Source organism: Mixophyes fleayi, chromosome 9, assembly GCF_038048845.1.
Source record: "Mixophyes fleayi isolate aMixFle1 chromosome 9, aMixFle1.hap1, whole genome shotgun sequence".
Classification (NCBI taxonomy): Eukaryota; Metazoa; Chordata; class Amphibia; order Anura; family Limnodynastidae; genus Mixophyes; species Mixophyes fleayi.
The window spans coordinates 50162722-50190586 of NC_134410.1; the positions used below are offsets into that span (position 1 = coordinate 50162722).

Below are 27865 nucleotides of genomic sequence, written 5' to 3' on the forward strand. Positions count from 1 at the left end.
CTGCAGCACCAATGGTAGTTCCGCTACTGAACAGTTCTATTATTTTCATAATGTTTGTTTCATTTTACTATTTGTGAACTATAAGACTAATTATCTTGTTAATGCTACAAACCTGCAGAATAGTTTTTGTAGAGTACTAAGAGTATTATGGAGTACAAAATGCGGGGAGAGAATATTTGAGGACAAAAAACAAGAAATATCCATAAATTGTGTCAGAACAAAAAAATAACTTATGAAACTGGTCCTGTAATAAATAAATACCACCAGCAATATGTAAAACCCTGTGAAAAAATACTTTCCAGGCATTATGTAATGCTCCTATCCTTCACTACCTTTTTTCATTATCGCATTCATTACATTGACAACAAACAATGGCATCTACCAACATACAAGGGAGGTCTTTACAGCAACTGTTGTGTCATACAAAGGAGGTCATTACAGCAACCATTGTGTCAGCCCAATTTAACTCATTACCTGCTTTCCATGTTATCAGTTTGAACTTAATAGATGTCATTCTCAGGAGATGCGGGGGAATACACCAAGGGCCTTATTTACAAAGCACAAAACAGATGAGGATCCGTGCAAAATCCATGTTGGTGACATCATACATGTGAAATTGTACGGGTGCGTCTAGATTTCCACCAAAGCGCTTTGGATTGCAGAGCAGCGTGGCGGTGTTTGTGGAGGAGCTGAAGTTTGCGCTGGTAAATTGGAGGAGTTGGGTGGAATGATGACATTTCATGCTAAGTACAAAGTAGGTGTACCACCCCGCATAATTTACTGGAACAGTGACAAAATGAGTTATTATTTTGCGGAGCAAGATTATTAATATTAGATAAAGTGGTGGAGATTTTTAGAGGCATTCCATTCTGAATGGAAGTGCACCAGCTCTGAACTGGTATAGATTTGGTCTTTATGTATTAAATGGTACACATGTTGCACCGTGAGGTTGCAGTACAACATAGAAGCACATTTCTAGGTGCATCTTGCCCAACATAAAAAAAACACACACAAAAGAGACACATGTAATAAAAACAGTGCCAAGGTCTCCTCATGATTAATTTAAGCCATAAATGAGGGTGAACCATGCAGTATTTTAGTTAAAAAAAAACAACCCGTTTAATGTAATGATAGGGGTGGTTCTAAAGCAGCAAATGGGCAAAATCTGAGTGCACTTTGTAAGTGAGGCTCAGTGACTTCATAGAACAGCTTAGAAGGTCACTGCAATAGGAAATACAAACTGCAGGCACTGCATCATCATCATCATCATCATTTTGTTATATAGCGCCACTAATTCCGCAGCGCTGTACAGAGAACCCATTCACATCAGTCCTTGCCCCACTGGAGCTTACAGTCTAAATTCCCTAATATAGACACACACTCACACAGACAGACAGACAGAGAGGGTGAGACTAGTGTCAATTTTGATAGCAGCCAATTAACCTACCTGTATGTTTTTTGGAGTGTGGGAGGAAACCGGAGCACCCGGAGGAAACCCACGCAAACACGGGGAGAACATACAAACTCCACACAGATAAGGCCATGGTCGGGAATTGAACTCATGACCTCAGTGCTGTGAGGCAGAAGTGCTAACCACTAAGCCACCGTGCTGCCCATACTGCATACAGTATATAGCAGCTTGTATCTGTGGGTTGAGTTCTATTAACTAACCACTTAAATATGTATGATTTCTGACATCACAAATAGTATAACTACATTTAAACAACAAGGTGAAGTGATTTATATACCATGTTATCAAAGGTTTATGCTAAATATGTATAATCAATCATCTGTTTACACAATGACATTTTTGCACGTATGTGGTTTTGTGATACATTGACTAGCAAATACTGTATATGTTTCTATTTAGGCACTTCCTCATCCACTGCACCATACTGCCTGTTAGATACTAAAGTGTAGCCATCCAATTGTGAAACAGAAAGCCTGATATGGCAATGAAAACGTGTTCTGTGGCCCATAGCTAGTTATATGAAAATGCTGAACTGCACTATAAGACATTCTCAATCTTCCCAAAAAAAGCATACTGCAGCATAATCTATACTGTAAAATATGGTGAAGCAAATATCACTAGTCCAGGCCTATACATTTTTTCCCCTGCAACCAGTCCATCTCTAGAACCAATGACAAGTGCTGTGAGTCTAACCAATCAGCAGATGCTGCTGGACCTCAAGTGTTTTCTACTGCACATATATAATTGACTCCATGATGACATACTACATATAACATAGAGCAGGATATCTATTAGATATCTAGTAGAATATCTGTGGAATTACATGCATGCTCCTTGTGATATCACAGTTTCCCATACAAAAATCAATCCACTGTTTAAAGTAATCAATTCCATCTAATTAGTGTATCAGCACAAACATGAATCAGGTAGAGGGACAAAGGCTGAGATTTAAATATCCCATAGCTCCATTCACAAAGCCAGCTGCTACAACCCCCAATGCATTTTCTATTAACCCTTCCATTACATTGCAGGCTCATCTGCTGAACTACAGGTATACCCTGACAATGCAACATCCATCATCACACCCTGACACCTAACCAGCCAGACCGCAGGAGACTGCACTTTGTATTGATCCAGAGGAAACAAACAAAAAAAAGATGATATCTGACAATTTACATTACTGGTGTTTCATTTAACGTGTCTTCAGATCCAGATAAGCAGAGCATAGACTGATAACGCTCACAGTGTTAACTGGCTATTCAGATATGCCTCGGCGTTGCTACAGATGAATCCATTGATACAGCTGTGAATGACTGCTGACACAGTAAACACACGATTACATACATGTGTCTCTGCACATACATATGTGTGATTGCAGAAGCCTGGTCAGAGAGCCACCTGATTACATATTAGAGATACACACATCCCCAGAGGATGATTCAATGTCACCAATCTCCCTTACCTTGCTGAGTATCTCGCTGCGCTCCCTCCCCTTTCTCCTACAGCCAGCCGGTTTTTGGGAGACGCTCCTATGATGGGTGCTGAGACCTTCAATGGCTCATCTGCTCTCCATGACACATACAAGAGCAGCTTGTGATCTTACTGTAAGAGATGCTCCTGCTTCTTGTTCCTGCAGCCAGACGGAAGTGATCCTTCTAGCACAGTGAGATAGAAAGACTGCTGCTATGTGTACAGTGCACGCAGTCTGCAATGAGGACATCTCCCTCCCTCCCTCTCTCACCACGCATACAGACACAATAGTATTTCCCCATTCTCAACTTCTATTTTTTTATAATTCGTTTGTAGTGCAGACAGATTAGATGTATAGATTATTGTCTTAGATGCATACATCACAGAGCATATGCATATATTTAATCTTTTATTTCAGCATAATTGTAAAATTATTATTGCTACATGGATTTATGTTACACTGTACGATGAGGAAGTACGTATATCATGTAGATTGCAAAGGTTCTCTTTACCTTTCAAACAGAACACAGCAAGAGGCCACTGTGGGGGAAATAGGGCAGAATATTTATCTCCATGTCTCAAGCTCCAATTGTCAAATGGAAAAAGTGGGAGGTTTGCTCAAGCCATCAAATCCACTGCATACTTCCTTTTGTGTTCCACATAGGGTAAAAATCTATCCCCAATTTATCCTTTTGATTTGGGTTCATCAGGGCTTTAAATAATGGGAAAAATAGATATTTTCAGTTAAATATTTAAGGTGGTTGGAATTGTCCTGCTATAACCAGGGCTCATATGAGTCCTATGTATGCCATGTCACAGCCCAAAGTTTACTGCAAGAAACTGGCACCTTCATAATTTTCTCACTGCCACCTCTGTACCCGATACATCATTGCTGTCCATGTGGCATGGCATATGATTCATTCATCTCTCTCCTGCTATATTCCCACTGAGGTTTTGTCGTAAGAATTCCCATCCAGTTGATCCCTACATAGTTTGTGGGAGAGATCTGTTTCCTGTTGTAAATCCTTATATCGCATTGTATCGGTTTTGAGTTTTAATTTCATGTTAATTGGCATGTTATGTAAAGTGTCACTAGTCCCTTTAACTTGGAAGACTTCTTAGAAAAATCAATTGGGCAAGGTTTCACTGAACAGTAGATTTTCAATGCAGTACTTTATGGTGATGTCAGATAAGCAATTCTACGTTCTTGAGCCACTGGGAGTTATTGTTCCCTGATCATACAAGATCATCACAATGCTTTGCCTCTTAATTTGCAGCATGACTTTTAGCAAGAACATCACCCTTGCACTACAGCACACTAGCAAGAACAATACATTTATGTTAAAGTAGAAATCCCACATAGGCGATTTTTTTTTTCTCTTTAAATAATAGTTAAGGACCCTTTAAGAATGCACCTGAAAGTGATTTTTCTTTATTCTTCATGATCTCCTAAACTCAGTCTGCTACACAGACATAGGCTCACAGCCCTCAGTATGTCATGTGATGGAAGAGTAGGCAGAAGGAGGATATCACAGTACAGACAGAGCTCAGAGGGACATTCCAAAGCCTCTCTGCTCACTGCATCATGTGCCATGTTACTGTGGTTGCCATGGTAGCCCAGAATCATAAATCAATAACAGGCTGATAAAAAAGGGAAATGGTAAATTCCAAACTTCATATTATTGTCACAATTTTTTTATATTGAGAAACACACCAGATTGTTTCATGGGATTGCTGCTTTAACGTAATTTGATATACATTTAGATGTAAGTTTATTCATTCTGCATTTTTGAAACATGCACCTGTGACAAAACGCACTTCACACGTCCTGTAACGCAACAAGAAAATTTTAAAAGATGTTATGAAACTTAAACGAATGGAAAACTACAAATAAGTATGATCTTATTGGGCACAGTCATTTTTATTTCCACAACTGTTTACATGCACTTAACTTACACTAAAAGCACTTATACAATGCAGAATTTTTATGTCAATGTGTAAATAGCATAAGGAAGAGTAATATCGCCCTTATGAAGAAGTTCTCATTACAATCTTTACAGATCACTCAGCTTTGAAAGGTAATTTCTCTTCTCCTTTTCATTAGACAACAATCTAAACAGAAAACAAGTTGGTGCTGGAGCAGGGAAGTTAAGAGCAGCTAGTAGCAGTTTCTGTTGTGTCTATGGAGGAAAAGTAAGTCAGACCCTGCTGATGTCGGTTCAGGAATGTTAGGTTAAGAACAATTCTGAAGGCACATGGCATAGGCAAACCGAGGGGGGGGGGGTTCTTAGGGCCTGGAACCCCCCTCCAAGCCTGTGGCACTGTATAATTGAAGTGACTGGACCCTGCCCGAGCTTCACACGGCTCTGCTTGAAAAAGGAGAGCTGCGTGCACCTAACAGTAGTCCACGCAGCATTGCCCATGTATATTATGGGGATTGGAAGAGTTGGAGAACAGCCAAGCACTTTCTAAAATTATAACCATACCCCCATGCATGCTGGCCACACCCACTGGCGGCGTGGTGTGGAAACGCAGGGCGCTTATTTATATAATTGCCAATGCACTTACTTTTGATATTGTGTATATTTTGATATAGGAAATCGTTATTTCTGAGAGCAGGGTGGAAAATTCGATTTTTCTGTTTTATCCTTTCTGAAGGAAATGCCTTATTTCTGATGTATATATCTGATACAATAAGCCTTTGTTTTGAAAGCCTTCTGTATATCTTGGTGTAAGGAAATGTCTTGTTTGGAGTTAACTACTTTTCCTGGGGAATTCTTTTCTTTGGAGGAAATGTGTATTTGCAACTGTTGTAAGAAGGACTCATACTAATTAGACCTTTTGATGTATGAGGGTCATAGGAAGATGTAATTAGACTTGTTGTCCACTGTAAGATGCAGGATATCACAGCAAGGTTTTAAGAATTTCCTAGATAAGTGTAAATATTGTTGGCTTTAGAATGCATGTAAATCCATGTTTGTGTAAACACATTGCATCCTGATTCTAAAAATAGCCTGTGTCCAAATCAGTGGATGTTCCATCTGACCTGATCACCTGGTACCTTCAACCAGTGTGAGAGCAAATAAACATCACTTGCTGCAAGACCCTCTTTGACAACTTCTTCAATATTGCTGTAATCCTGTGACCTGCAGATTAGACCCTAAATATAATCTGTTCTCCGGCTGTTTCTGAAGTTGGACCCAGTTTTTCCGGTACCACCACTCTGCCTGCTACCCTGCAGCTCTGGTCAGTGTGATAGGCCAGGAGGATCCATCCACGGCAACCCTGATCCATAGTAAGAGGTCCTGAGTACCAGCCCAGGTACACCAGCAAGGGGGTACCCCAGCAGTGACAGTTACCCAGAAGGAGCATGGTTCTGGGTGCCATAAAGGAGCCCAATGGGGGCAGCAGGCTCCACCTAATGCGTGTTCGGAATACCGAGAGGGCTAAGCGGAAGAATGTTTAGTTTTCAGAGGTAAAGTGAATACAGCTTTCAATGACTTGGTTTAAACTAGAGATGGGCAGGTCCGGTTCCCCGAGAACCGAACCCACCCGAACTTTGGCTATCCGAGTACCGAGCTGAGGAGCTCGGTACTCACCCGCCCATTCCGAATCAAAATCGAGGCCGAACGTCATGGTGACGTCGTCGGATCTCGGGGCTCGGTTCTCGCGATACTTGAAGATTATAAATACACGCCTCCACAGCAATCCATCGCCATTTGACAGAGGGAGAGAGCAGGGTGTAGTCACAGGCTGATTAGAGCAGAGACAGAGAATACAATATTCTTCTTGCAATTGCTCTAACAAAAATCGCTATAGAAGAGAGGAGGATAGAGGTTTATAATTTTGTTTTAATATTTGGCACTCCCCATTGCTTTTGGGGTGTCCCCCATAATTGTGCATAAATATTTCTGGCTCTCAAAAGTCATATCTGTCAGCAGTATCTACCAAATAGATTTTAGCACTTCTCAGTGCTTTAGGGGTGTCCCCCCTAATTGTGCATAAATATTTCTGGCTGTCAAAAGTCATATCTGTCAGCAGTATCTACCAAATAATTTTTAGCACTCCTCAGTGCTTTTGGGGTGTCCCCCCTAATTGTCCATAAATATTTCTGGCTGTCAAAAGTCAAGAGCAACCAGGTTCTGTCACCAGTCCTGATGTTAGTGTTCCCAGAACGTCATCTGGGCAAGGCGATGTCAAACTACACACTGTTTCGAAGTCAGTCCAAAATACCAAAACCCCCAAAAAAATTACTGTGTTGAAGCGAAAAAGAAGTGTTACTGAGCAAAAGTTAAGTGCCGATAAAAAAAAAATTGCCAACATGCCATTCTACACACGCAGTGGCAAAGAGAGAATGGGGCCTTCACCTTTGGCTATTAGTGGCAGATCCAAAAATGTTACCGAGCCTACAAGTGGTGCACAACTACTGTTACGCATCAAAGCCGAGCTGCAAGATAACAGTAAGGCATTAGAGGATAATGTTTGCTCTGATTAAGAAATGACACCAATCCCTTTGGAGAGTCCATCCAACAGTGGGATGTCTAATCGTGAGCATTCTGTTAGCGTACCCATAAAGAAGGGCCCTTTCAGCAGTTCTGCTGATGTGTGCCTGAACAGCCCGAGTGTCTCAACAGGGGGATACCCCACTATCCACAACTGGCAGCCAAAAGGTGTGAGGAGATGGAGAGGAGCTGTAGTACTGGTGGTCTGGAGACTCTCACAGGTGGAACAGGAGTGTGGCAGGGGTGACCTACAGGTACTTCCCTAGTATTGCCAGTGGGGGTGAGGGGGGACAGAGGAGAATGTTCGTCCCTCTCAGCAGGGTCGCCAACTCCTTGCAAGGCAAACCGGAAATGCTGCTGCGAAACCGGAAGTGAGGGGTCCGCAGGGAGGCTAAAAATTTAGGCTGGGGCTTCAACCAGAAGTAGGCCGCCGAATTCGTCCCGGGTAAGTCGTGAGGTATGCAGCCGATGGAGCTAGCGGTGAGCCACGGGAGGCTGGGAGGTCTGGATGCAGGGCAGCCAGTGGGAGAGCAGCGGATTCGGCTCTCAGGGGGGCCCCCGACACAGGACGCCCAGCCAGCCACAGGAGGGCTCAGAGCAGGTGTTCAGAGGTTCCAGCGGCAAGTCAGGTATAGGATGGCTGCTGAAATACTCTACAAATAGGGGGCTGTGTTTATGGAGGTTCCGCAGTGGGGTGTCCCAAAATATGGAGGGATAAGGGTCTCGGGATCAGGAGAGCTCAAACAAATGCAGCCATTCGAGATGGCGTTCTGGCCACGCCCCTTAAGTTTATTTTTGTAATCATTCTTACGTTTTGGTATTACTGTAAGTACTCAGTGTAGTACAGTAATTCATGTTTAAAGTGCATGTGAACATTTTAAAATAATTTTCTGGGACACGTTGATGTTGAGAAGGGCTATTTAAGCACATCATGTGCAATACTGCCTGATGGTCTTTGAAGCAAAACAATTCTTCTTGTGTCATGTTTAATTCATATTCTTACAATCATTTTTGTATTTTAAATACAGGTTTGAATCAATATTAACGTATAAAGCCTAGAGAATAAAAATAGATGGTAATAATTGCACCTAACGTGCAGAAGAATTGGAATTGTACTCTGCATTTGGTCTACAGAAAAATGGGAACATTGTAAGGGCAAGAATTTCAAGGATCTGACCTCTAGAACCTGGGACTGGAAATTAGAGACAGTTGGAAAGTATGGTTTAATCAACGCAAACGTTAAAAAATAATGTGCAATGGTACGGACGGGATATGTTTGCTGTGAGTTTTTTATTTTTTCTCAAATTAAAGGGCTTTACCTAACAAAATTATTAATTTGAAATACTGGTGGCTTTCTGCATTCCCTGCCCTTTTGTTCTGTATTCACAGAGTGGAAGCAAGGTGCAGTAAAATTTATCTTGAATTACAATTTGTCATCCCACTCCTCTATAAATGACTTGGGCCATTGTCTATGACAAATGTAGTTAAAAGTGCACCTTGCTGGATTGGCCTCTACACAGTGGTATCTAGAACTCTAGTGCCGGGATGGATTTAAATGAATTTAAATGATTTAAATGAATAGCAGGGCCGAACCAAGGAAAGGGCTATTGTTGTATTATGTACCATCTATGGGTAGTAATATATTTAGCTGAAACATTTTAACAATTTGTTTTCCAATTGTAAAATAACAATTAATAATCATTATTACCATTTATAACAGTGCAATATGGGACTGGTAAACTATATCATGCCTTCTATACGCTTCCTAGGATACCTTATTGTTTGTTGGCATCCTTTCTATACTCTCCTTTGACTTATTTACACCATCCCCTCTAGTCACCTAAATAACATACAACCGTTGCCTGATAACCACACTAAAGTTTCTCTATCACGGCTATAGATAAACCACAATTACAATGTATATATATATATATATATATATATATATATATATATATAAAATCTTTAAAATAATATATTGTACTCACATTATTAAAATACATATCTTCAATAGAACACAATCTTACGGTGTAAATATTACAAAATAGTTTAATATAGATGATACAATATAATAGACACCACTTGCAAACTAGTTCACCATTGCCTTGACGTCTGCGCCTGTTACGCTTGTTGCTTTTCTCTTTATGTTAGCTCTTTGTATGCTCTCCATCTTATTTTGTATTCACATGCTTGCCTCCATCTCCTATGTCTGCCCTCCCTGTGCGTTTCTTCCTTGTCTATCCAATGTCCCAGGGCCTTGTTTGCCAATGTCTCTTACTCTCTTCTTGGGCATCCTTTCTCCCTGGCTCCTTGTGTGTGTTCCTTCCCGCTGTGACTCACCCTTCCCTTTATCCATTGCTCCATGCATGATTATTACATCCTCATTTTTCTTGTGTGTACTTTGTGTTCCATAGTGGTAGTGGGGAATTAGATACAGCTGTTCATTACCTGGGGTCAGTAGGCAAAGAGGGAGTGTGAAGCACCAATACCAATAAAGTCCTGTGTGCCCATATGTGTGCAACTACATTATCGCAACATACATGGATGCACTGGGCCTGTCTCAGAGGCAGAACTAACGAGCTGTGGGCCCCAGTGCAGGGAGGATGGTCCCGGGACTCACAGCTCGCTATTTCTGACCCTCTGCAACTGCCATGCAGCGGGCCCCATTATCTCCATTAGTCCCGGTGCACCGCACCTGCTGCACCAATGGTAGTTCACTGGCCTGTCTGCATAATATCATTGTGCAGGTGCTGGTAGCTGATCTGTTTGTCTTCTATTACTCTTACTATTCTATTTATGTTACCTCTTTGTGTGTATGCTCCCTTCTTACTTTGTATCCCCATGCTTACCTACATCTACTAGGCAAATTGTCTTGTGTATTTACTTTTATTTTGCTTGAATATTCAGAGTAAGTGATTTTAGACGTTTTCCTCCTTTTACATTTTCTTAAATTTCACATACATTTTACTGGTCCTGTGACAAGCATAAAATGGGTATTTAACTCACTTAGTAAGTAATGTGCCTCTTCCTGACACTACTATACAACACATGCCAAACCAAGAGTTCTGGGTTTGGGTACGTTTTGTAAACCTCTTACGTATTATTTGTTTGTGTTTGCATATATCTTGTGAAAAAAAATATATAAACTTGTTTCTCAATAAATTTGGGGAAAATTGTCAGTAAAAACATATTTTAATAGATGTTTAACTTCATTAATTGTGGCGGTCACATGGTTGGACATAATGGGTCTGCGTTATTAAGGAAAGTAAGGCAAAAAATAAGGAGTAAATTTTCTCTGGGGCAAACCATATTACAATGCTAGAGATGCAAATTAGTTTATTATTTTGCACATAAGTTAAATACTGTCTGTTTTTTCATCTAGCACAAAAATACTTGATAGCTTAACTTTTACATTGAAGTTTAAAGTTAATCTAGGACCTGTCCCCAAATTTTAAATTTACCTCCCCCTCAAATGCAACATGGTTTTGTCCAGGTGCAAAGTTACTGCTTATTTATAATTTGCTCTCCTTAATGGCTCAGGCCCACTATGTACGTCAAGCAAGACTTTATTTAAATAAGTATGCAAAAAGTCAGTATAACTCAACAGGGTAAAAATTACCCATGCACATTTCACTTCCTTACTTTTTAACCTACCATCAACTTCAGTTGTCATTTAACACACTGTGACAAATCTATTTATGTACAACCAGAGATGTGGTATAATACACTGGCCAGATGGGCACAGCTGGGAGTAAGTGCAGTATTTCTGGGAGGAATGTAGATTTATGTAGGTATCCAGATGGTCCTGTATTTTATCACAGATACATTGTCTACAGTATGGACTACTGATTTTGATACTTTTTCGAAGGGAAAAAAAATAATAATCTTACTATATTGCAGACACAGTTGTGAGCCAACATGTTAAATGCTAAGTTTAGAATTTAGAAATCTCAGAGGTCTCTTCTTCATGTGTAGCCTGTATCCAGCAGCAACACATCTAAATTAATCTTCATTAAAACATTGAAAAAACAATAAAATGAAATATCAGCTGGAGGTGGCCTTAAATATAACATGCACAGCCCCATAGGAATAGATGGTAGAGATAGATAGAGGTCTTTCCCCCGAAACTCCTTGTTACCAGAATCCAGGAGCTGGATCACATCAGACCTGGATAAGATACGTATAAAAAAACATTCTTAGCTCTCATGTCTATGGCCACAAATGACCAAGCTTAATGTGCTTACTGGTATTAAGTTGCTCCAAGATTTTGTACATGATTCAGAAGTGTTTCGGAAGGCAGAGGAACCAGACTTTACTGAGTTAAAGATAAACAGAAGTAATCTGAACTGTTCAACATTAGGTAAGGCTAATTTTTCCCGTGCTGCCCCCCACCAGTGCAACAGTCTCCCTCGTTCTATCAGACTATCCCCTATCCCGGCAGTTCCCAAAGTGTGCGCCGCGGCTCCCAGGGGTGTCACGGCGCTGTCATTGGGGTGCCGCGGGCCAGACATAGCAAAAAGAAAGAAGACAAAAACTTACCAATCCGCCGGGCGCCGGGACCCTGCAGCCTCCTGTCTCCCGCAGCAGCTGTCACTGACGTCGATATTCAGTGACAGCTGCTGCGGGAGAGAGGAGGCTGCTGGGTCCCGGCGCCCGGCGGATTGGTAAGTTTTTGTCTTCTTTCTTTTTTTCCTATGGTTGGCGCGCGGCAGAGGAGTGAGAGGGATCGTGACAGGGGCAGTGTTGGTGGACACAGCGTGACAGGGGCAGTGTTGGGGGACACAGCGTGACAGGGGCAGTGTTGGTGGACACAGCGTGACAGGGGCAGTGTTGGTGGACACAGCGTGACAGGGGCAGTGTTGGTGGACACAGCGTGACAGGGGCAGTGTTGGGGGACACAGCGTGACAGGGGCAGTGTTGGGGGACACAGCGTGACAGGGGCAGTGTTGGGGGACACAGCGTGACAGGGGCAGTGTTGGTGGACACAGCGTGACAGGGGCAGTGTTGGTGGACACAGCGTGACAGGGGCAGTGTTGGTGGACACAGCGTGACGGGCAGTGTTGGTGGACACAGCGTGACGGGCAGTGTTGGTGGACACAGCGTGACAGGGGCAGTGGAGGGGGACACAGCGTGACAGGGGCAGTGTTGGTGGACACAGCGTGACGGGCAGTGTTGGTGGACACAGCGTGACGGGCAGTGTTGGTGGACACAGCGTGACAGGGGCAGTGGAGGGGGACACAGCGTGACAGGGGCAGTGGAGGAGGACACAGCGTGACAGGGGCAGTGGAGGGGGACACAGCGTGACAGGGGCAGAGGAGGGGGGACAGCGTGACAGAGGGCAGAGGGGACAGTGTGAGAGAGGACAGTGTGTCTGGATGCAGAGGGGGCATTTTTGCATATAACTAAATAAGTATTTCTGTCCTGATCTAAATACTTATTACATTTTTTTGACCCAACTACTTCTAAAACAGGACTGCTCAATAATTATTTTGGAGGGGTGCCTTGCAAAAATTTGGAGACTCTAAGGGTGCCGCGAACTGCAAAATTTTGGGAACCACTGCCCTATCCTGTATAGCTTCCAATGGTCATTGAAAACCCACCTGTTTATAAAAGCCTACCAGTCCTCCACTTAACCATTTCACCATGTGGTATGGGATGTTACATGAGGAGTGACCAAAATGTATACGGTGGTGTTGACCGGAAATGTCCTTGCCTCTGTGTTTGGGTGGATGGTGCTAAAACTGTGGTTGGGAACAGATCCTCCCTTGCATACACCAACCGTTCAATCTCTATTTGCATAGCTCTACTTGCAGTTCTCATTTTGTTTGCAAGAATTGCAACTAGCAGATCAAATGAATCTTGCCGTGGTTCTTGTGAGATTAATTGGCTCTGCCCTGATAGCGCCTCACTTTGGTCCACATCACAGGCCCTATTTTTTATCTTCCTATTATCCCCTTGTGGCTGTGTGGGTTCATTTGCTATTTCCTGGTTGTCTACTTTCAGTTGGCTGGCATGTGCTGGTCTCTCATGTTGCTCTGCCACATCAGAAATGTGGCCTTCAGATAAGACAGCAGGCTGTGTAATGAAATGAAAACAGAATGTAAACTAGTGAGTATAACAATTCATGCATGTGTAAAATTAACATTTAAATAATTTTTCTCTTTCAGTTTCCTGCAACGGTGGAGGAATGGCAAGCTATTACTGAAGACTTTGAAAGTCTATGAATTCATATTTGTGGACATTGGGAAAAATGGAAAGGTGTCAGATGGCGAGGCATTAGAGCAGACTCATTTCCATGACAAACTTAAAAGCAATAAACTGAATTTGCCAACACAAAGTGACACTAAATTTGATATTTGTAGCTGATGAAGCAGTTTCCTACAATATTGTACTAAAACCTTATCCACAATGGAGTCTGTCAACAGAAAGGAGGATCTTTAATTATAGATTGTCAAAAGCTGGGCACACTGTGAAAAATGCTTTTGGGATTTTGAGCAACAACTTCAGAGTTTTTCATTCAGCTGTATATCTATGCCTAGACAAGTCAACAAAGTAGCGATGGCTTGTTATGTCCTACACAACTATCTTAGGCGTAAAAACCCCAGTGTGCGCAGTATGCTTGGCCATATGGAGAACAGGGAAGTTGTAGCAGATGTTGTAGGGTTGACACCACTGGATTCCTCAAAGATGAGAAATGGCAGTCACATGGCAAAATTAAACAGGGAGGCCTATTTACAATATTTTAATGATGAGGGTGCTGAGCCCTGGCAGAATGACTTTGTGTAATGTATGATATTGTAAGCTTGTAAACTTTATGGTCAGTACATTTAAGAAAATAAAAATGTTAAGCATTTACAATGTTGTATGTGTCACTTATATCATCGGTTAGCACTAATTCAGATGTCAAAGTACTGTCTGTCTCCATGTTGCAGGTGGACTGTCTAGATATTTCCTCTGCACGGGTGAAGCTCCGGAGGTCAAATTACCACAACTTTGGCACGTGACATCCTCAGCTGCTGCCCCAGATTTTTTGAAGGCCTCAATATTGTTAAGTTATTTTTTATATACAGTCCTCAGATTCTGTATCTTCCCCTTTGCCCACTCTAAAGTAGCTCCAGGATAATGTGTAAGGTGTGCTTTCTCAAGCTCTTCCACCGCCACACTCCTCGTCTGCCTGTTAGAGCAGTTTTTTGATTTTATTTTCCGCAAAACATCAGTGAAGTCCCTCATGAGCTCCACATTTCTGTCATATGACATGGTAATAGATTTTCTAAAAAAATAAAATAAAATATACATATTGCCATATATACACAAAATAGGAAATAAGGTATCAACATCAACTTTTATCTATAGTAAGCAAACATATATTAGCTGATTTACATACACAACACAAAACAAAACATACAAACATTCCATTAAAAAAGCATAAGGTTCTGCAAATTATTCTTCTTATTATTATTCTTATTTTCCATAAGCACCAGTCAAGGACAATTACAGAAAGTCTTGTGCTATGAAGTACGTACCTTGCTGTACTAACGAAGAAATTTAGAAAACCGTTTGGTGTATCCGTTTGTATGCTATGGATAGAGCAGGGTAAATTATTCTGACATATCAGCAAACATGAGGTTATTATACACGAATGAACTTTCACCCACAATGCTCCATTCTGTACATGTACCTGCCCTGATTGGTCCATATCACCTGCGAACGCCCATATCTGCGTCTATAAAATCATAGAGGAGCCTGTCTGGTGCCGGTGGTACGAGAGCAGATGGCGGATGAGTAACAGGTGCTGGAGAAAGTGACAGAACTGATGAAGGAGATGGAATGCAATTGACAGACATTACAAAAGCAAAGCCAATGAGCCTAAGAGAAATTGAGATGATGGTGAGAGTGCTGGACTAGCACGACTACGACTGTCAAAAGCGGAAATACCTAAAAGTTAGTCACCAAAAAGAAGTGATTATGCAGAAACTCATAAATCAGATAAAGGATAAACTTGGGAAGAAAAGAACATAATTCCAAATCTAAAAGCAGTGGTCAGATTTAAAAAATAAAGAACAAAGAAGGCTTATGAGAATCCGAAAGAACATTAAAAAAAGTGAGAATTAAAAGCGATAATCAAAAATGTTTAAAACTAGTTAGTAAAGGGTGTTAGTAATTAATGGTAACAATAACGATTAGTATGATTGGTAAAAGTTTTCTATCTGTTTACAGAAAGAAAAATGCATGAAGAGATGTGCTGCTTAGCTAATGAAAAAATGAAAATGGACGAATGTGTAGTGCCTCTAAAACAGGAAATTACTGAAATAAAAGAAGGCAATTAAAAACTTTATGAGCCTTTGGGAAAAGTTAATGTGCATCCTGTTCTGCTATAATAAAAAAGGCGCCTATTTTCCAGATACTATGAACCTGTACGCCAGCGTGTCTGACCAGACCCAAGAGGGACATCACAATAAAGCGGCGGTTCCCAAACTGTGCGCCGCGGCTCCCAGGGGTGCCGCGGCGCTGTCACTGGGGTGCCGCGGGCCAAGCATTGAAAAAAAGAAAAAGCACAGAAACTTACCAATCTCCCGCAGCTGTCACTGAATATCGACGTCAGTAACAAGCTGCTGCGGGAGAGAGGAGGCTGCTGGGTCCCGGCGCCCGGCGGATTGGTAAGTTTATGTGTTCTTTCTTTTTTTTCTATGGCTGGCGCGCGGCAGAGGAGAGAGGGAGCATGACAGCGGGGAAGAGAGGGTGACAGCTGGGGCAGAGTGCGTGACAGCGGGGAAGAGAGGGTGACAGCTGGGGCAGAGAGCATGACAGCGGGGAAGAGAGGGTGACAGCTGGGGCAGAGAGCGTGACAGCTGGGGCAGAGAGGGTGACAGCGGGGAAGAGAGGGTGACAGCTGGGGCAGAGAGCATGACAGCGGGGAAGAGAGGGTGACAGCTGGGGAAGAGAGGATGACAGCTGGGGCAGAGAGCGTGACAGCGGGGAAGAGAGGGTGACAGCTGGGGCAGAGAGCGTGACAGCGAGAAAGAGAGGGTGACAGCTGTGGCAGAGAGGGTGACAGCTGGGGCAGAGAGCGTGACAGCGGGGAAGAGAGCGTGACAGCGGGGAAGAGAGCGTGACAGCTGGGGCAGAGAGCGTGACAGCTGGGGCAGAGAGGGTGACAGCGGGGAAGAGAGGGTGACAGCGGGGAAGAGAGGGTGACAGCTGGGGCAGAGAGCATGACAGCGGGGAAGAGAGGGTGACAGCTGGGGAAGAGAGGATGACAGCTGGGGCAGAGAGCGTGACAGCGGGGAAGAGAGGGTGACAGCTGGGGCAGATAGCATGACAGCGAGGAAGAGAGGGTGACAGCTGTGGCAGAGAGGGTGACAGCTGGGGCAGAGAGCGTGACAGCGGGGAAGAGAGCGTGACAGCGGGGAAGAGAGCGTGACAGCTGGGGCAGAGAGCGTGACAGCGGGGAAGAGAGGGTGACAGCTGGGGCAGAGAGCTAGACAGCGGGGAAGAGAGGGTGACAGCTGGGGCAGAGAGGGTAACAGCGGGGAAGAGAGGGTGACAGCTGGGGCAGAGAGGGTGACAGCGGGGAAGAGAGGGTGACAGCTGGGGCAGAGAGGGTGACAGCGGGGAAGAGAGGGTGACAGCGGGGAAGAGAGGGTGACAGCTGGGGCAGAGAGGGTGACAGCGGGGAAGAGAGGGTGACAGCGGGGAAGAGAGCGTGACAGCTGGGGCAGAGAGCGTGACAGCTGGGGCAGAGAGCGTGACAGCGGGGAAGAGAGGGTGACAGCTGGGGCAGAGAGCTAGACAGCTGGGAAGAGAGGGTGACAGCTGGGGCAGAGAGGGTGACAGCTGGGGCAGAGAGGGTGACAGCGGGGAAGAGAGCGTGACAGCGGGGAAGAGAGCATGACAGCTGGGGCAGAGAGCGTGACAGCGGGGAAGAGAGGATGACAGCTGGGGCAGAGAGCTAGACAGCGGGGAAGAGAGGGTGACAGCTGGGGCAGAGAGGGTGACAGCTGGGGCAGAGAGGGTGACAGCGGGGAAGAGAGGGTGACAGCTGGGGCAGAGAGGGTGACAGCGGGGAAGAGAGGGTGACAGCGGGGAAGAGAGGGTGACAGCTGGGGCAGAGAGCATGACAGCGGGGAAGAGAGGGTGACAGCTGGGGAAGAGAGGATGACAGCTGGGGCAGAGAGCGTGACAGCGGGGAAGAGAGGGTGACAGCTGGGGCAGATAGCGTGACAGCGAGGAAGAGAGGGTGACAGCTGTGGCAGAGAGGGTGACAGCTGGGGCAGAGAGCGTGACAGCGGGGAAGAGAGCGTGACAGCGGGGAAGAGAGCGTGACAGCTGGGGCAGAGAGCGTGACAGCGGGGAAGAGAGGGTGACAGCTGGGGCAGAGAGCTAGACAGCGGGGAAGAGAGGGTGACAGCTGGGGCAGAGAGGGTAACAGCGGGGAAGAGAGGGTGACAGCTGGGGCAGAGAGGGTGACAGCGGGGAAGAGAGGGTGACAGCTGGGGCAGAGAGGGTGACAGCGGGGAAGAGAGGGTGACAGCTGGGGCAGAGAGGGTGACAGCGGGGAAGAGAGGGTGACAGCGGGGAAGAGAGGGTGACAGCTGGGGCAGAGAGGGTGACAGCGGGGAAGAGAGCGTGACAGCGGGGAAGAGAGCGTGACAGCTGGGGCAGAGAGCGTGACAGCGGGGAAGAGAGGGTGACAGCTGGGGCAGAGAGCTAGACAGCTGGGAAGAGAGGGTGACAGCTGGGGCAGAGAGGGTGACAGCTGGGGCAGAGAGGGTGACAGCGGGGAAGAGAGCGTGACAGCGGGGAAGAGAGCGTGACAGCTGGGGCAGAGAGCGTGACAGCGGGGAAGAGAGGATGACAGCTGGGGCAGAGAGCTAGACAGCGGGGAAGAGAGGGTGACAGCTGGGGCAGAGAGGGTGACAGCTGGGGCAGAGAGGGTGACAGCGGGGAAGAGAGGGTGACAGCTGGGGCAGAGAGGGTGACAGCGGGGAAGAGAGGGTGACAGCGGGGAAGAGAGGGTGACAGCTGGGAAGAGAGGGTGACAGCTGGGGCAGAGAGGGTGACAGCTGGGGCAGAGAGGGTGACAGCGGGGCAGAGAGGGTGACAGCTGGGGCACAACGGGGCAGAGGATTGTAACAGGGGCAGAGTGGGTGACAGCTGGGGCACAACGGGGCAGAAGAGTGTAACAGGGGCAGAGAGGGTGACAGCTGGGGCACAACGGGGCAGAGGAGTGTAACAGGGGCAGATAGGGTGACAGCTGGGGCACAACGGGGCAGAGGAGTGTCACAGGGGCAGATAGGATGACAGCTGGGGCACAACAGGGCAGAGGAGTGTAACAGGGGGCAGAGGAGTGTGACAGGGGCAGAGGAGTGTGACAGCGTGACAGATGGCAGAGGAGGGGGACAGCGTGAGAGAGGGCAGAGGAGGGGGGACATCGTGAGAGATGGCAGAGGAGGGGGGACAGCGTGACAGAGGGCAGAGGGGGCAGTGTGAGAGAGGGCAGTGTGTCTGGATGCAGAGGGGGCAGTGTGTCTGGATGCAGAGGAGGCAGTGTGTCTGGATGCCGAGGAGGCAGTGTGTCTGGATGCAGAGGGGACAGAGTGCCTGAGGGCAGAGTGTCTGGATGCAGAGGGGGCATTTTTGCATACAAGTAAATAAGTATTTCTGTCCTGACCTAAATACTTATTACAATTTTTTGACCCAACTACTTCTAAAACAGGACTGCTCAATAAATATTTTGGAGGGGTGCCTTGAAAAAATTTGGACACTCTGAGGGTGCCGCGAACTGCAAAAGTTTGGGAAAAACTGGCATAAAGTGATTTCAAGCAGTGTCCAAGGTGAGCAAATGATAGTTGGCCCTGTGTTAAAAACGAACTTGTGTTCCATTTGTTCGTTATACATAATTAAAATATGTGTCCTTTCCTCATAGATAGCACCGTCATATCTGACGAAAGTTCAGAAGGAGAGAAGGAAGCACCATGCATAATATTTGTAGTCCTTCTGACGATGGGAAAGGTGTGGTCGAGAAGATGGAAAAGTTGAATGAATAGTTTGAAGAATTAAGGGCAAACATCATTGATGTTAAAAAGAAGTTCAAGAAACTGGAGCAAAATAAAATTGTTTGAAGTATATGCGAAAATTATGTCAGAATGCAGTAGCTATGCTACACGCCAGATATGTAAGAATTCTGTGAATTAAGAACTTCTGTTATTTCTATTTTTCTAAATCCTTTTTAGTGCATATTGTGAAATAATAAATGTTATTTATCACAACTGTTTCTTCATTTGGTACACTTGCAAGAAAAATTTAGTTCAAATAAAGGCAAAAGACAATTAACATGTTCAATACACATCTATGGTCTTTGGGATTCAAACATGGTGGATGCAGGTGAGACATTATCCTAGGAGATGTATGCAATACACATCTATACAATATACAGCCCTGTGCTTTTGTTCTACACAGGATGGACACAGGTATATAGTTATGGAAGGAGGCATATGCAATACACATCTATACAATACACAGCTGTGTTTTTGTTCTACACAGGATGGACACAGGTGTATAGTTATGCAAGGAGACATATGCAATACACATCTATACAATACACAGCTGTGCTTTTGTTCTACACAGGATGGACACAGGTGTATAGTTATGCAAGGAGACATATGCAATACACATTATTATTATTATTATTATTATTATTATTATCTTTGACTTATAAGGCGCCACAAAGGGTCCGCAGCGCTGTACATTACATATACAGAAAACAGAACCAAGACACAACATGATACACAAATATATACAAACACAGGTGACAGGGTAAAGCAAATCAGATTATATCTGACAGATAGTGAAAGGGATAGTAGAAATCAGCAAGAAGAAGGCCGAAGATTAATAAAACAGGAAAACAGGGCTAGTGAAGCAAGCCAAGAGGTACAGAGGGTGAAGGAACAGTAGAAGGAGCACACAAGGAAAGAGGGCCCTGCTCATGAGAGCTAACAACCTAAAGGGAAGGGGGAGACACATAAAGGGTGGTACTAATTAGGGAAAGAGCCAGGACAAGAAAGTTAGGAGGACTGATAGACTTGAATAAAGAAATGAGTCTTAAGGGCACGCTTGAAGCCTTTGAGAGTAGATGCTAACCTGATGGAATGTGGAAGATCGTTCCACAGCAGGGGAGCAGCCCGGGCAAAGTCCTGAAGACGAGAGTGAGAGGAGGTGATCAGTGAAGTAGTGAGGCGGCGGTCAGAGGCAGAGCGGAGGGGGCGGGTAGGAGTGTAGGTAGAGATGAGATTGGAGATGTAGGGAGGGGAAGATAGACTAAGAGCTTTAAAGGTGAGGGTGAGGAGTTTAAATTTAATTCTGTAGGGTATGGGGAGCCAATGTAGTGACTGTTGGAGGGAGACCTCAGAGATAGAGCGGCGGGAGAGAAAAATTAGGCGGGCAGCAGCATTGAGGATAGACTTAAGAGGGTCAAGGCGAGAATCAGGTAGGCCAGAGAGAAGAAGGTTACAGTAGTCAAGGCGAGAGATAATAAGCGCGTGAACAAGGGTTTTTGTAGCTTCCGTGGTGAGAAAGGGATGTATCTTAGATATATTCCGAAGGTGGAAGTAACAGGATTTTGAGAGGGACAGAATGTGAGGCTTAAATGAGTGGGAGGTATCAAGGATGACCCCAAGGCATCGGACTTGGGGGACAGAAACGAGGGTAGTGTTATTAACAGAAATAGAGAGGGGGGGAGGTGGGAGAGTCCTGGCAGGGGGGGAGACTATAAGCCCGGTCTTGGAAATATTGAGTTTAAGGAAGCGTTGGGACATCCCAGATGAGATGGCCAAGAGACAGGAGGAGACACGAGACAGAAGGGAAGGGTAAAGGTCAGGGGATGAAAGATAGATTTGGGTATCATCAGCATAGAGGTGGTACTGGAGGCCAAAGGAGTGGATGAGGACACCAAGGGAGGAGGTGTAGGGAGAGAAAAGCAGGGGGCCAAGAACGGAGCCTTGACGAATGCCAACGGGTAGGGGAAGAGGGGGTATGAATCATGAATAGAGACTGAGAAGGAGCGGTTGGTGAGGTAAGAGGAGGTAAGAGGACAGTGTTACATAGGCCTAAAGATTTGAGAGCTTGCAAAAGGAGTGCGTGGTCAACAGTATCGAAGGCAGCAGAGAGGTCAAGAAGGATAAGAAGGGAGTAGTGTCTATTGGATTTAGCGAGGAGAAGGTCATTAGTGACCTTAGTGAGGGCAGTTTCAGTGGAGTGGAGGGGGCGAAAACCAGATTGGAGCGGGTCAAGTAGTGAGTGAGAGGAAAGAAAGAAGGTGAGACGGTTGTGGACAACCCGTTCAAGGAGTTTGGAGGCAAAAGGAAGAAGCGATACACATCTATACAATACACAGCTCTCCTTTTATTCTACACAGGATGGACACAGGGTTATAGTTATGCAAGGAGACATATGCAATACACATCTATACAATACACATCTCTCCTTTTATTCTACACAGGATGGACACATGGTTATAGTTATGCAAGGAGACATATGCAATACACATCTATACAATACACAGCTCTGTGCTTTTGTTCTACACAGAATTGACACAGGTGTATAGTTATGCAAGGAGACATATGCAGTACACATCTGTACAATATAGAGCTCTGTACTTTTGTTCTACACAGGATGAACACAGGTGTCTAATTCTGCAAGGAGACATATGCAATACACAACTATACAATACACAGCTCTGTGCTTTTATTCTACGCATGATGAACACAGGTATATAGTTATGCAAGGAGACATATGCAATACACATCTATACAATAGACAGCTCTGTGCTTTTGTTCTACACAGGATGGACACAGGTGTATAGTTATGCAAGGAGACATATGCCATACATATCTGTACAATACACAGCTGTGCTTTTTTTCTACACAGGATGGACACAGGTGTATAGTTATGCAAGGAGACATATGTAATACACATCTATACAATACACAGCTGTGCTTTTGTTCTACACAGGATGGACACAGGTGTATCGTTTTGCAAGGAGACATATGTAATACACAGCTGTGCTTTTGTTCTACACAGGATGGACACGTGTATAGTTATGCAAGGAGACATATGTAATACACATCTATACAATACACAGCTGTGCTTTTTTTCCACACAGGTTGGACACAGGTGTATAATTATGCAAGGTGACATATGCCATACACATCTATTCAAATTACTTGCTACACAGCCATAACTTTAACACAGTTTCATGCACATATAGGGTTTACTGTTTATAATATGTAAAATACACACACATACTGTAAGAATATTATGTAATTTTATTTTAATAGTAATTACATATAATAATTACAAATCAAATACAAGGTTACTTCTGGAAAAGCATGAAACTGTATTGAGAATATGGATTTTCATATGTGTTAAGAATACATGTTGTATACACTTGCACATAGGAACACATTCATGTCATGTGGAACGTTCTAAACAGGTTTACTATTGCTTCTCCATTAAAAGCACATTATTCCCATTTGACTGACGTTCCGAGACCGCACTACGTAGGAGAGGAAATTTACATACACACGGGCAGAAATATGTCGCTGTTTGAGGAACTATCTGCACTTGGTCAAAGAATCGTTTGTGATTTCATATATGTCACGGTTTTCTAGAATACAGACCCCTGACCTGCCAAGACTAACACTCACCAGAGGCGCGGAGTCTAACGTAGCGGCTGGCCTTCACCAAGAACCGCCGCAAGGTGATATGGACTTTGCGGCGACCGCCACGCAGGTCGCGGTCCTCCGGTAGTGGGGCAGGTTCCATGGAGTTCGGAGACAACAGTGTTTGAACAGAAGTGACCACTGAGACAGCGAAGCTGTATGGAGTACTGCGGACTGCAGGATGACCGCTGGGATAGCGGAAGCTGTACAAGTTGCTGCGGGTTGCAGGATGACCGCTGGGATAGCGGGAAGCTGTAGAAGTTGCTGCGGGTTGCAGGATGACCGCTGGGATAGCGGGAAACAGTATAAGTTGCTGCGGTTTGCAGGATGACCGCTGGGATAGCGGAAGCTGTACAAGTTGCTGCGGGTTGCAGGATGACCGCTGGGATAGCGGGAAACAGTATAAGTTGCTGCGGTATGCAGAATGCTGTAGAGAAGCTGTGGATAGCAGGAGGAATACACTAGGACATCCAACTGAACCTAAGAACAGGCTCAGAGTAAAGGAAGAGGGAGGTTTAAATTCTGGAAGAAGATCCTCCAACCAATAGAGGGCAGTGGAAGGCTTTAAAGCAGAAATCGGGTATGCGCATGCGCAAACCCATCCAAGATGGCGGCCGTCATCGGGACTCTGCCGGGCGCCGGAGAGGTAGGAGAGCCGGGTCCCGACTAGCGGGACCCCAGCGTGACAGTACCCCCCCCCTTTTAAGGGTGGATGCCGGACACTCGGCCCAGATTTACCGGGAAACTTGGAATGGAATTTCTTCAGGAGACTTGGAGCGTGGATATCGGCTGCGCGGATCCAGGAGCGCTCCTCAAGATCAAATCCTTTCCAATGGACAAGATACCAAATGCGACCTTTGGAAATCTTTGAGTCCAAGATGTGAGTTATCTCAAAATCCTTATCCTGTTGAAGTTGGACCGTTGAGGGTGTAGAGGAGTTAGTGGAGAAACGGTTGATGATAAGAGGTTTCAACAGGGAGGCATGAAAGGAGTTTGAGACACGAAGACTCTGGGGTAACTGTAATTTGAAACAGACTGGGTTTAGAATTCGCAGGATCTTATAAGGACCTATAAAACGGGGAGCGAACTTCATACATGGAATTTTGAGGCGTATATTCTTCGTAGAAAGCCAGACTCGGTCCCCCACCTTGAAAGCAGGAACGGCCCGTCTCCGTTTGTCAGTGAAAAATTTGTATCTGAAAGATGCTCTCCTGAGAGCGGATCGAACTTTAGTCCAGATGGCAGAGAATCTTTGATGTACAGAATCCACGGCAGGCACCTGGGTGGGAGGGAGGGACGAAAACTCAGGAAGAAGTGGATGAATTCCAAATACCATGGAGAAGGGAGTAGAGGACATGGACTCATTATTATTATTATTATTATTATTATTATTATTATTATTATTAATATTTATTTATAAGGCGCCACAAGGCTTCTGCAGCGCCGTACAGAGACAAAAAAAATTACAATACAATGAGAGACAGCACAGTACAGTAAACACAGCAACTCAGTAAGCTCAATGCACAGCTAGAGAGGGCGGGGAAGGGGGAGGGAGGATCCGCAAATGACGGGGCCCAAGAAGGAGGGGGCGGAAGACAGGGAGACCCCCAGGGGGGAAGAGGGAGCGAGAGTGGACGTGGGGTGGAGGACCCTCGAGGAGGAGGGCTAAGTAGCTGGAGAGCAGAGTTAGAAGTGGTGGAAACAGGAGGAGAGATGGCCCTGCTCAGAGGAGCATACAGTCTAAGGGACTCATGGTAAGCATTGTTATGTGCGAATTCTGCCCAACGTAGAAGGTCCGCCCAGTCCTCCTGGTTAGCAGAGGAAAAGATCCTTAAAAGGGTCTCAAGATCCTGGTTGACCCTCTCAGTCTGCCCATTGGATTGTGGATGATAAGAAGATGACAGGCATAAGCGGATACCCAACACTTTACATAGAGCCCGCCAGAACTTGGAAACAAACTGTACTCCTCTGTCAGACACAATCTCGGAAGGACATCCATGAAGTCGGAAGATCTTCTTGATAAAATGGTTCGCTAGAACAGGAGAGGAAGGCAGACCCACCAGAGGAACGAAATGAGCCATCTTGGAGAACCTATCTATGATGACCCAGATGGTGTTAAATTTCTTGCTGGGAGGGAGGTCCGTGACAAAATCCATGCTAATGTGGGACCAAGGCCGAGAAGGAATAGATAGCGGCTGGAGCGGCCGTGTCGGAGCTTGATGGGAGGGTTTTGATTGAGCGCATGTCCCGCAAGCGGCTACGAAATCCTTTACATCGTTTCGAATAGTAGGCCACCAGTAGTCTCTGGATATGATTTCCAGGGTCTTCCGGGCTCCAACATGACCAGAGAAACGAGAAGCATGGTACCAAGAGAGGATCCTCTTTCGGAGAGTGGGGGCAACAAATGTCTTACCCACAGGTGGAGTACAGGGAGTAGAGGCAGACAACTGTACATATCTAGGATCCAAGAGAGGGCGTTTAACAGACTCCTCTGAGTCAGAAATAGGAATGAAGGCCCGAGATAAGGCGTCAGCTTTCTTGTTTTTGGTGGCAGGTTTAAATGTGATAATGACCTCGAAGCGGGAGAAAAACAGTGACCAACGAGCTTGCCGAGCGTTCATACATTGAGCAGAGTGTAGATACGACAAATTCTTATGGTCGGAGAAAATAGTAACTGGATACAGAGCTCCCTCCAGAAGGTATCGCCATTCCTCCAAAGCCACCTTAATGGCCAACAACTCCTTATCTCCGATGGTGTAATTCCTCTCGGCTGGCAGAAGGCTTCTGGAGAAAAAGACGCAGGGATGAAACTTGTTTTGTCCAGATTTCTGGGACAGGATGGCCCCTATGCCGATATTGGAGGCATCGACTTCGAGAAAGAATGGACGAGATGTTTCAGGTTGCTGAAGCACCGGAGCAGAAGAGAAGGCGGTCTTCAAAAGCTGGAATGCCCGTATGGCTTCGGGGGACCAGGATTTAGTATCGGCCTCTTTGCGGGTGAGGGCAGTTATGGGAGCAACAACGGTGGCGAAAACCTGAATAAAGCGCCAATAATATTAAGGCTTGTGGGAAGTGGCCATTGTAAGACAGCTTGTACTTTCTCAGGGTCCATTTCGAGACCGGATCCAGAAACCAGGTAGCCCAGAAAGGGAATTTGCGGCAGTTCAAAAGAGCATTTTTCCAATTTACAGAATAGTTGATTCCGTCTTAGTCTGAGAAGAACATCGGTCACATGTCTCCGATGAGCCAGGAGGTCTTGAGAAAATATCAATATGTCGTCTAGATAGACGACCACACAAACGTAGAGAAGGTCCCGGAAGATCTCGTTCACAAAACTCTGGAAGACGGCCGGGGCGTTACACAATCCAAAAGGCATAACGAGATATTCATAGTGACCATCCCGGGTGTTAAATGCCATCTTCCATTCATCGCCGGCCTTGATCCTAATGAGATTATGGGCCCCACGGAGGTCCAACTTGGTGAAAATCTGTGCGCCCTTGATAGGATCAAAGAGTTCTGTGATAAGCGGTATGGGGTAGCGGTTTTTGACTGTAATGGCGTTAAGGCCTCGACAATCATTACATGGTCGTAGGGTACTGTCTTTCTTCTTGACAAAGAAGAAGCCTGCTCCGGCCGGAGAGGCAGAAGGCCTGATGAATCCGCGGTGGAGGTTCTGTTTGATATAGTCTGACGTTGCCTGAGTTTCAGGCAAGGAAAGTGGGTATACCTGGCCTTTGGGTGGAATCCTCCCGGGTTGTAGAACTACCGGACAATCCCAAGGTCGATGAGGAGGGAGGCGTTCAGAGCGAGCCTTATCGAATACATCCGCGTAGGGAGCATACTGATGAGGAAGACCTTGCGGAAGAGGGGTAACAACTTTGACAGGGAGAATACGAGGATGACATCTCTGATGGCAGGCGGGACCCCAAGCAAGAATTTGTGGCGAACACCAATCTATTTGCGGGGAGTGGAGTTGAAGCCACGGTAAGCCCAGAATGAGTGGACTGGTAGCAACTGATAGAACCAGGAAGGAGATTTGCTCCTGATGTAAAACTCCTACTTGAAGGCTGAGCAGAGAGGTGTGTTCAGTAATAGTTCCTCTAGGTATTCGTGAACCATCAATGGCCGTAACTACAATGGCCCTCTCTAGAGGGATAACGGGTAAGGCATACCGGGTAACCAGGGACTTTGAAATGAAGCTGCCTGCTGCCCCGGAATCCACTAATGCAGGAGTGGTGAACAGGTTCCCGGGGGCCAGGATGGACACGGGAAAGGAACAGGTTTTAGAGCCAGAACAAATAGGAGAGGATTCGGAAGACCCCAGCCTGACCTCCCCAGAGCAGGTTAGGGTTTGGCGTTTCCCGGTCTCTTGGGGCAAGAATTCAGCAGATGACCCGAGTCAGCACAGTAAATGCAAACTTTGTTTCTCAGTCTGCGCTCTCGTTCCTCCGGAGTTAGACGAGACCGTCCCAATTCCATGGGCTCCACAGGAGATAATGGGTGTTGGAACCGAGGTGCCATTCTGTAAGAGGAATGGAAGGAAGATTCCTTCTCTGAAGATCGTTCCCAGAACCTCAGATCAACTCTGTTGCAAAGAGAGATTAGGGCGTCCAAGGTGGACGGCAGCTCTTGGGAAGCCAGAACGTCCTTGACTTTGTCAGAAAAGCCTTGCCAGAAGGTGGCCACCAGGGCATCATTATTCC

The 27865-nt window shown here is 45.4% G+C and overlaps 2 protein-coding genes across 2 annotated transcripts in view; one reads left to right on the forward strand and one right to left on the reverse strand.

Annotated features, from left to right (window-relative positions):
- The window catches only part of PAK3 (p21 (RAC1) activated kinase 3), a 163771-nt gene extending 160633 nt beyond the window's left edge, over positions 1-3138 (reverse strand). Inside the window, exon 1 of the mRNA XM_075184316.1 lies at positions 2934-3138. The gene's annotated coding sequence lies outside the window, so the exon portion shown is untranslated. The remainder of the gene's footprint in view (positions 1-2933) is intronic.
- The window catches only part of CAPN6 (calpain 6), a 249077-nt gene extending 221442 nt beyond the window's left edge, over positions 1-27635 (forward strand). Inside the window, exon 13 of the transcript XR_012678872.1 lies at positions 27626-27635. The gene's annotated coding sequence lies outside the window, so the exon portion shown is untranslated. The remainder of the gene's footprint in view (positions 1-27625) is intronic.
- The last annotated feature ends 230 nt before the right edge of the window (positions 27636-27865 follow it).